The following is an 8,578-nucleotide window of genomic DNA, read 5'->3' as shown; positions in this document are numbered from 1 at the left end:
TTTGCAGGTTTCCTAAGAACTCTTGCCCACTGTAAAGCGTAACAATAAACTTTTACAATCCTGACTCCAAAGATTGCTTGGGCCTAGTGAATTCCTTCCAGACTGACCACTCAGGGACTCTGGTCCTTGGAGTCCCTGACCCACCTATTGCTTCCTCATCACTGAGTTCAAATCTGGCCGCAGACACTAGCTGTGTAAACCTGGGCAAGTCACATAACCCTGTTGACGCCAGTTTCCTCATCTATAATGTAGATCTCTTAGGGCTGTTTCCAATCAGTCTATAAATATTTATTAAGTGTCTCCTATATGGTAGGCACTGTGCTAAGCACTATGGATACAGAGAAAGATAGACAATCCCTACTCTCAATGAGCTCACAATCTAATGGGGATAAAACAACACATAAAAAGAAGTTTAAAAGCTGAGAAGGGAAAGGTGCCCCAGGACAAGGACATGATGAAGCCTAGGGGAGTGTAGCCATCGGAAATGATTCGAGGGATGTGCTGGGTGCCCTCCTTAAAGAGAGGATCTGGAAAAAGCTATTTGCTGTTCAACTTTCATTCTCCCCCTCATCCAGTGTATTCTCCTCAATATTATTAGTTATTAGTGCCTCGGTATCATTTCAACCATTAATATCTCCTTGATATCACTGATAACTAACATCAATTAGCTTTTACAAAGGGATACATACATACATACACTGAAAAGATATAGCAAGAACCAAAATAAAACCACCTTTGAAACCAGGGGTGACCTCTCCCATCTACACATCCCTTAGCCCCTTGGGGAAAGTAGTTTCAAACTTTTGAAGTAGTGATTGCAAAATATTTCTATCACCAAGTTCACTTCTGGGTGTGGAATAGCTGATTGATGAATCCCTTTCTTGCTTCTAGGATGTGGTAGATGTCTTGGCTGCTGGGTTGATATACCGCTGGGCTGTCATTGCTTCTCAAGGTGAGCTCCCTTCTAGGCTTGGCTCCTGGACCTCTGTTGACTCTTCTGACTTTTTGAAGCTCACAGGATCATAGTTTGGTATGTTCCACCTCCAAAATTTCATTTATCTGAGAACAGGAAAGAAGAAACACAAAAGAACAAAAGAAATAGTACCAAGTGTTCAAGGCCCCGTGTCAGCCTGGTGAAGGGTATGCTACTGACACTAGCTATTTCTCCACCCAGAGGTTTACAACAGTTGTTGTCTTACTCAACATATGGAAAGAGAGAGAGGTTGAGTTCCGATGCTGGAGGCTTTTATACACACACTTAATTCTGAAACTCACAGACAATTAAATTTTTTTTTAAAGCAATTGGGGTTAAGTAACTTGCTCAAGGTTACATGGCCAGTTATTTCTGGGTGTGGTGCTGAGTATCTGAGCCCGGATTTGATCCCCAGGTCATCCCGACACTGGAGCCAGTGCTCTTTACTCGCTGAGCCACCTGGCCGCCCCAAAATATTTTTCTTTTAAGCAGACAGGAAACAGTTACAGCAAACCAGTACATGCTCCGAGAACCAAACCTCCATTGGCCATCCTCCTTTTCTTTTTTTTATTTAAAAAGGTTTTATTGTTACCTCTTGCCATCACACCACCATCATTGTATATGGTTTTCTCCTAGTTCTCCTTCTTTCATTATATAATGGTACATCAAAGTCTTTCATTATTTCTCTGAATTCTTCATATTTATAATTTTTTTGCTGCACAATAATATTCAATCTCATTCCTATGCCATACTTCATTGGACCATCATCCATTCAATTGACAATCACTTTGTTTCTAGTTCTTTACTACCACAGAAAATACTACTATGAACATTTATGGGACATTTCTCTCTGTCATTGACCACCTTGGAAGCATAGTGGAATCACCAGGTCAAAGGGCATGAATAATTCAGTCACTTTACTCATACAATTCCAAATTTTTTTCCCAAAATAGTTGAGCCAATTCCCAGCTTCCATGAATCTTGTATTAGGATGCCTGTCTTGTAATAAACCCTGCATTATCAACTCTTTCAAACTTTCATCATCATCATCTTTGCCAATTTATTAAATATAATGTGAAGCCTCAGAGTTGTTCTGATTTATTCTTCTTACTATAAGTGATTTGGAGCATTTAAAAATATGGTCATTGATAGTTTGTAACTCTTTCAAAAAACTATTTTTCTCTTTTGATTGCTTATTTATTGGAGAATAAGTCCTTGTTGTACTTTTTCTTCAAAATATGATATTTTTAATGTTTAAATAAAATGTATTTATTTTTAGTTTGCAAATTCCGTTCTGCAAGGTTTTGAGTTTTCCTTGTTGTACTTTAAATGCAGTATATGTGCTTTAGTGTTTTAATGGATTTGTGGGTTTTTTTTTTTCAAAAATGTTTTACATTTTGACTCTTAAGATTTTGACATTCCACCCCTCTCCATTGCCAAAGTTGAATGTTGCTAAGGAGCAAAACAGACATCACTGTGAAGGCTGGAGCATAGAAGAAATTTCTTTTTAGGGATGCTTATACATAACCCCCAAATTTTCTATGCCCCCCTAAAGTTAAAGTCAAATCTTTTTTTCTTTAGTACCTAAACTCCCTCAGTATAGTGTCTATTCAAATGGTTTAAACACTGTCATTCAGTGTTGCTGGCTGACTGACTCCTCAAAGAAACTGACATCACGAAACCGCAAAATTTTAATTCCCCTCCAAAGTGCATCTGAAAATGCACTTTCATATTATGTAAACCAAATACCTGAAAAAGACAAATCCAAATAATTCTTTCCCTTCTTATTTTATGATTGCATTTTCCACTCTGAAGAATGCCTGACATACACAGATGCTTAATCTATTTATAAATATGATAAATGATGTCCTGATGGCCTTGCTAGGTAGATAATATACTACTATAAATTAAGTTCAGAGGAAATAGATACCCAGTCCTGGTCCTACTGCCCAGTGTAGATATCATTTACATTATAATCCCAGTGGGCCAACAGCCCAAAGCACTCCTTCTGAAGCAAAATGGGAGCAGTCATGGTGGGAGCAGGAAAATTAGGTCCCTGAGGACCCCACCTGGGTGAATTTGGAAACACCTGGTTTTGTAGTGACATATTAATGTGTGTGTGTGTGTGTGTGAGAGAGAGAGAGAGAGAGAGAGAGAGAGAGAGAGAGAGAGAGAGAGACAGAGACAGAGAGAGACAGAGAGAGAGACAGAGACAGAGAGACAGAGACAGAGAGACAGAGACAGAGAGACAGAGACAGAGACAGAGAGAGGCACTTCTGTCTTCTGTTTTCTTTGCATATTATGTTTCCTCTCCAAAGAAGACTATGTTTTTCATTTTGAAAAATAATTGTAGAATAGAACTTGCCATCTTATAATCATTTTATTCTTCTGGGATAACTGAGAGCCTGTTACTAAGGAAACAAGATAGGGGACTATCCCATTCCTAGGTCAAAGGAAGAGACTTTTCTGATCATGAACTATTTATAAAAAAGGTGTGTGTGTGTGTGTGTGTGTGTGTGTGTGTGTGTTAAAGCTAGGTTTGGCACAAAAAGGAAAAACAGGGAAAGGATAGATCTGCTACTTGGGGAAGTTTTGTCACTTACTATGAAACCTCAAACAACTCACAGCCTTTCTTGCCTAGTTTCTTTAACTGTAAAATGAAGAGATTAAACTAGACAATTTTAAACTCTCCTTTTTTATCTCTAAATCTATGATTCTAAGATATGGTATATAACTCTAGTTTGTGCAGGGGATACTGAGGCTCATTGGCGGTAAATTCTCCACTGGTAAATGCAAAAGGTTTTTGATGACCATCATTCTCTTGATACCAAATTGCTCCCTAGACTTCTAAGTTAGCACCAGGAGTAGGCTCAGGTCTGCATGGGGCAACACTGCTGCATGTGTGGGACAGTTGGTCAAATCTTCAAAAGTTTCTTCCCATCACAATGGTTTCCAAATGGATTTTATGGGTTTGAGTGAAGCTGACTTTTTTTTTGTCCTTCTGCTTTTGGTTCTTTCTAATTTTCTTTTTCTTTTTTGCTTTTTGGAGGGGGGAAGGCAGGGCAATTGGGGTTAAGTGACTTGACCAAGGTCACATGGCTAGTAACTGTTAAGTGTCTGAGGTCAGATTTGAACTCACATCCTCCTGATTCTGGGGCTGGTGCTCTAGTCACTGAGTCATCTAGCCACCTTTTAAAACAATTTTCTATTCTTGAGTGAGATCATTGAGAGACTTAGTAAGAGCAGCAAAGCTCTTCACAAGTTTGTGGTGGTAAGTGCTCAATTCTAGAGAAGTCCTTAATTCTTCTGGGTGCTTTGAACATGACCGGCAGAGGAGTGTGTTGATCTTTGGATCAGTGCTTACTCCTCCCTCACTTAAATCCGATTCACTTGCAGGTCAGTGTCACTCCCTGACATCAGGGTCATCTTGGAGAATGAAGGATAAACAACAACAGCAACTGCTTGCTGACATAAATATGTGGTCCCCAGACTTGAAAGAGCCCGCAAAACTGGCATTGCCAAATGATAGCATCAGAACAGCTTCTTCTAAATGCTCTAATACTTTTATATCTATTTCCTTGTTTTAATCTGTGCTCTGTGCAAAGGCAATTTGTCTTCAAAGTATAGCAGTACTTCCATGGGGTTCACTTTGCCAACTCCCTTCTCTATAAGCTGTTGAAAAATAGCACACACTCCTGAGATGTCTGGAGGCATATGCATAAACTAGAAAAAGCCTGCTGAGCAGATGAATGCTATTTTCTCTTTTTCAGTCAGTCAATAAATACTAAGCACCTACTATGTGCCAGGTGGCATGTGAAGTGCTACCATCAGAATCTGGTGGTAGCCACTGCATAAACCCAAAATAAAATCTAGCCATCCAATACTGTCTAGGAAGCAATAGTTCAGGGCTTCTTGGATTCCTGGATTTCTACTTTAGTCTTCTTGTTCAAAGTCCAAGAGTTTGCATACACCCTGATCTGTCTTCTTTTGTATCAATGCTATTGGGGATGTCATTTCCCTTTTCTGGGGTCATCTTTCCAATATGATGACTGTGAGATGGAACTCCAGATTTGTTTTAATTTGTATTTCCCTAATTATTAGTGATTTGGAGCATCTTTAATATGGTCATTGATAGCTTGGATTTCTTCCTTTCAGAACCACTTGTTCATATCTTTGACCATTTATCTATTGGGGAGTGATTCTTAGTCTTATCAACTTAAGTGAGTATAACATGTATTTTGGATATAAGACTTTTATCAGAGAAATTATCCAAAGATTTTTTCCTTAGTTACCCATTTTCCTTTTAATTTTAACTGCATTAGTTTTATTTGTGCAAAAACCTTTTGAATTTTATATAATCAAAACTTTTCATCTTTTCTTTTATAATCATTTCTATGCCTTGTTTGCTCATGAACTCTCTTGTTGTTGTTCTGTTCTGTCTGTCCTTTGTGACCTCATAAATCATACTGTCTCTGGGTTTTCTTGGCAAAGATACTAGAGTTGTTTGCCATTTTCTTCTCCAGTGGATTAAGGCAAACAGAAGTTAAGTGACTTGCCCAGGACCACATACCTAATAAGTGTCTGAGACCGGATTTGAACTCAGGTCTCCCTGACTCCAGGCCTAGCACTCTATCCATTGAGCTACCAAATTGCCTTCTCATGAACTCTACCACTATTCATAGATCTGAAAGGGAATTTCTTTATAGGTTTTTTTTTTTAATGTAGTTAGGTATTTTAAAGAAGAGATACAGCATGGCACAGTGAATAGTGTGCCAGCTTGAGAACAAAGATCAGAGTTCAAGGCTTGTCTCAGACACTTACTAACCATATAACCATCAGTAAGTTATTTAGCCTCTCTATAACCCAGGCAAATCTCTGGCTCTGTTACAAACTAGTTGTTGCCTGCCTCAATTGTGGCAGTTTTCACACTGGGAATTAACCATACCAAGGAAATGACCTTAAAAAAAGGAAAGAAATGAAACAATCTATAAACAATATTTTATATCCAGTGCTGTAGTGAGATAAATGCTATTTTTGGTGGCCAATCTGACATCACTTCACATATTCAGCCAAAGAAATCTCAGTTAGCTAGGTCTGAAGTTTCTAGTGTTGTGCTGAAGACTATAAAAACTTGTTCTGTTAAAATGTAACTTGTGACAAAAAAAGTTGTAATTGATGATTACACTGTCAATTACACTGTCAAAGACAATTCCAATTCCAGATCTTTAGACTATACCTCAGAGCTAATTTCTGAATTATTTGAAGCTAAATTTTCATCAGCAGAAACAAAAGTAGAAGCCATTTTGAAGCAGGTTCAAAAGATTTTGCCACAGGAAATGAAAGAATGTGGTGTCTAGTCATAAGGATTGTTTCTGTTAACTACAAAGGAAAGGAAGTAAAGAAGGAAGGAAGGAAGGAAGAAGGAAGGAAGGAAGGAAGGAAGGAAGGAAGGAAGGAAGGAAGGAAGGAAGGAAGGAAGGAAGGAAGGAAGGAAGGAAGGAAAGAAGGAAGGAAAGAAGAAAAGTGAAAGGGAGGAAGGAAGGAGGGAAGGAAGAAAGAAAAGAAAAAGTTGTTTCTATTTTCATGGATATTTTCATGGAGCTAATAGTCAAATTCTTGAACTTGGTGTCCTGCCAGGTGAGACAAGTAACCAATTATCAGAATATACTTTCTATTAGTTTAGATGACTCAGACTTGTTGGTAAAATTGTCTGCCTATAACTTGAATACTAACTTCAATGATTCAAACCAAATTGCTTTTGGAAGATGTTGAACAACTAGTAGATTATTGGTGTGACCAGCCACACATTTGCAACAATTGCATAAATCATGATTGAATGTTCTTTCAGTTAATGTGGGAGTTATAAAAAAAAATTCAATTTTTTTCTCGTATTTTTTTTTTTTGGTATGAGAAGATAGACTGAAATCACTTTGTGATTTATCATAGAGAAATACAGATACATTCTGTTGTAATGAAACACAGGATTTGTGAGACTGATATCTGTTTTTGGAAGACTATATTCATGTTTCAAATTGTGCTATGAGCTTTAAAAAAAAGTTTATTGATGTATTTTGTTCTTATATAACTTTCATTTGCTAATGTATCAATCCTCTTCTCCCCTTCCAGGGAGTCATCCCTTATAATGAAGAATTAAAAAGAAAGAGAAAAAAGCATTTCAGTAAAACTAACTAAAAGTATCAACCAAATCAGACAGTTTATCTTTTTTACCACAGCTGTAATCCCCCATCTCTAAAAGGGCAGAAGTGCATTTTTCTAGCTTTTCTTTGGTGCCAATCATGGTCATTATAATTACATAGCATTCAATTTTGTTTTCATTTATTATTGTTCTTTCCATTTCTATTATTGTTGTAATTTGTGCATTTTGTATTCATGGTCTGTTTACTCTGTATCAATTCAAATAAATCTTCCTTTGCTGCTCTGAATTCTACATGTTTATTGTTTCTTAAGATATAATATCCTATCACATTCATATTGTTGTTTGATTCTTTGTGACCCCACTTGAGGTTTTCTTGGCAAAGAAATTAAAGGGGTTTGCCATTTCCTTCTCCAGATCATTGTACAGATGAAAAAACTGAGACAAATGGAGTTAAGTGACCTGCCCAGGGTCACACAGCTAGTAGGTGTCTGATGTCAGATTTGAACACACAGAGTTGAGTCTCCCTGATTCCAGGTCTGGTGTTCCATTCCCTGAACTACCTTGCTGCCCTTTTCACATTCATATACCATAATTCATTTAGCCATTCTTCACTTAATAAGCATCTCCTTCCCCCTCCCCCCCAAGTTCTTCACTCCTATGCAAAGTGTGGCTATAAATATTTTAGTGTATCTGGAAACTTTCTACTATTGACATCCTTAGGGTATATGCTAAGGGAAATCCAGGTCAAAGGCTAGGACTTTTTATCTTTTCCTTAGCATTATTTCATATTGTTTTCTAGAGGGGTTTCTATTGAGGGAACAATTCCCAGCTTAGTCTATTAGTATGCTTGTCTGTCCACAGTCTCTCCAACACTGACTATTCCTATCTTTTGTTCTCTTTATCAATTTGCAGAATGTGAGATGAAACCTCAGAATTGTTTTGATTCCCATTTTGTTTATTGTTGGTAATTCAGAATAATCTCTCTGTCTCTCTCTGTCTCTCTCTCTCTCTCTGTCTCTCTCTGTCTCTGTCTCTGTCTCTCTGTCTCTGTCTCTGTCTCTCTGTCTCTGTCTCTCTCTGTCTCTCTCTCTCTCTGTCTCTCTCTCTCTCTGTCTCTCTGTGTCTCTGTCTCTGTCTCTGTCTCTCTCTCTGCCTTTTGGAGGGACAAATATAAACAAACTTACAAATCAAAAACAAAGTATATTCTGTTAAAGTAAAACAATCCCAGAGACTGATGAAAAACAACCGCATACTTCTCTAATTTATTCTTTTCTAGAAGAAAGACTGTGTGCATTCGCTTGAACTAATACAAATTCAATGTATTAAACTTGTGTTTTGTTGCCATGTTGTGTTGTCTTGATTTCTATCTATCTATCTATCTATCTATCTATCTATCTATCTATCTATCTATCTATCTATCTATCTATCTATCTATCTATCTATCTATC

At 37.5% G+C, this 8,578-nt stretch overlaps 1 long non-coding RNA gene across 6 annotated transcripts in view; it reads right to left on the bottom strand.

The window, feature by feature from the left end:
* Positions 1-789: 789 nt before the first annotated feature.
* Positions 790-8,578, bottom strand: part of LOC138143644 (uncharacterized) — a 34,789-nt gene continuing 27,000 nt past the window's right edge. For all 6 annotated transcript variants that reach the window (XR_011163767.1, XR_011163771.1, XR_011163766.1 and 3 more), the window contains one exon: positions 790-1,059. This is a non-coding gene — a long non-coding RNA (uncharacterized lncRNA). The remainder of the gene's footprint in view (positions 1,060-8,578) is intronic.

Source organism: Petaurus breviceps, unplaced genomic scaffold, assembly GCF_028583685.1.
Source record: "Petaurus breviceps papuanus isolate PSGF00001 unplaced genomic scaffold, PetGlider_PUasm1.0 90650, whole genome shotgun sequence".
Classification (NCBI taxonomy): domain Eukaryota; kingdom Metazoa; phylum Chordata; class Mammalia; order Diprotodontia; family Petauridae; genus Petaurus; species Petaurus breviceps.
This window is presented reverse-complemented; position numbering and strand designations above follow the sequence as displayed.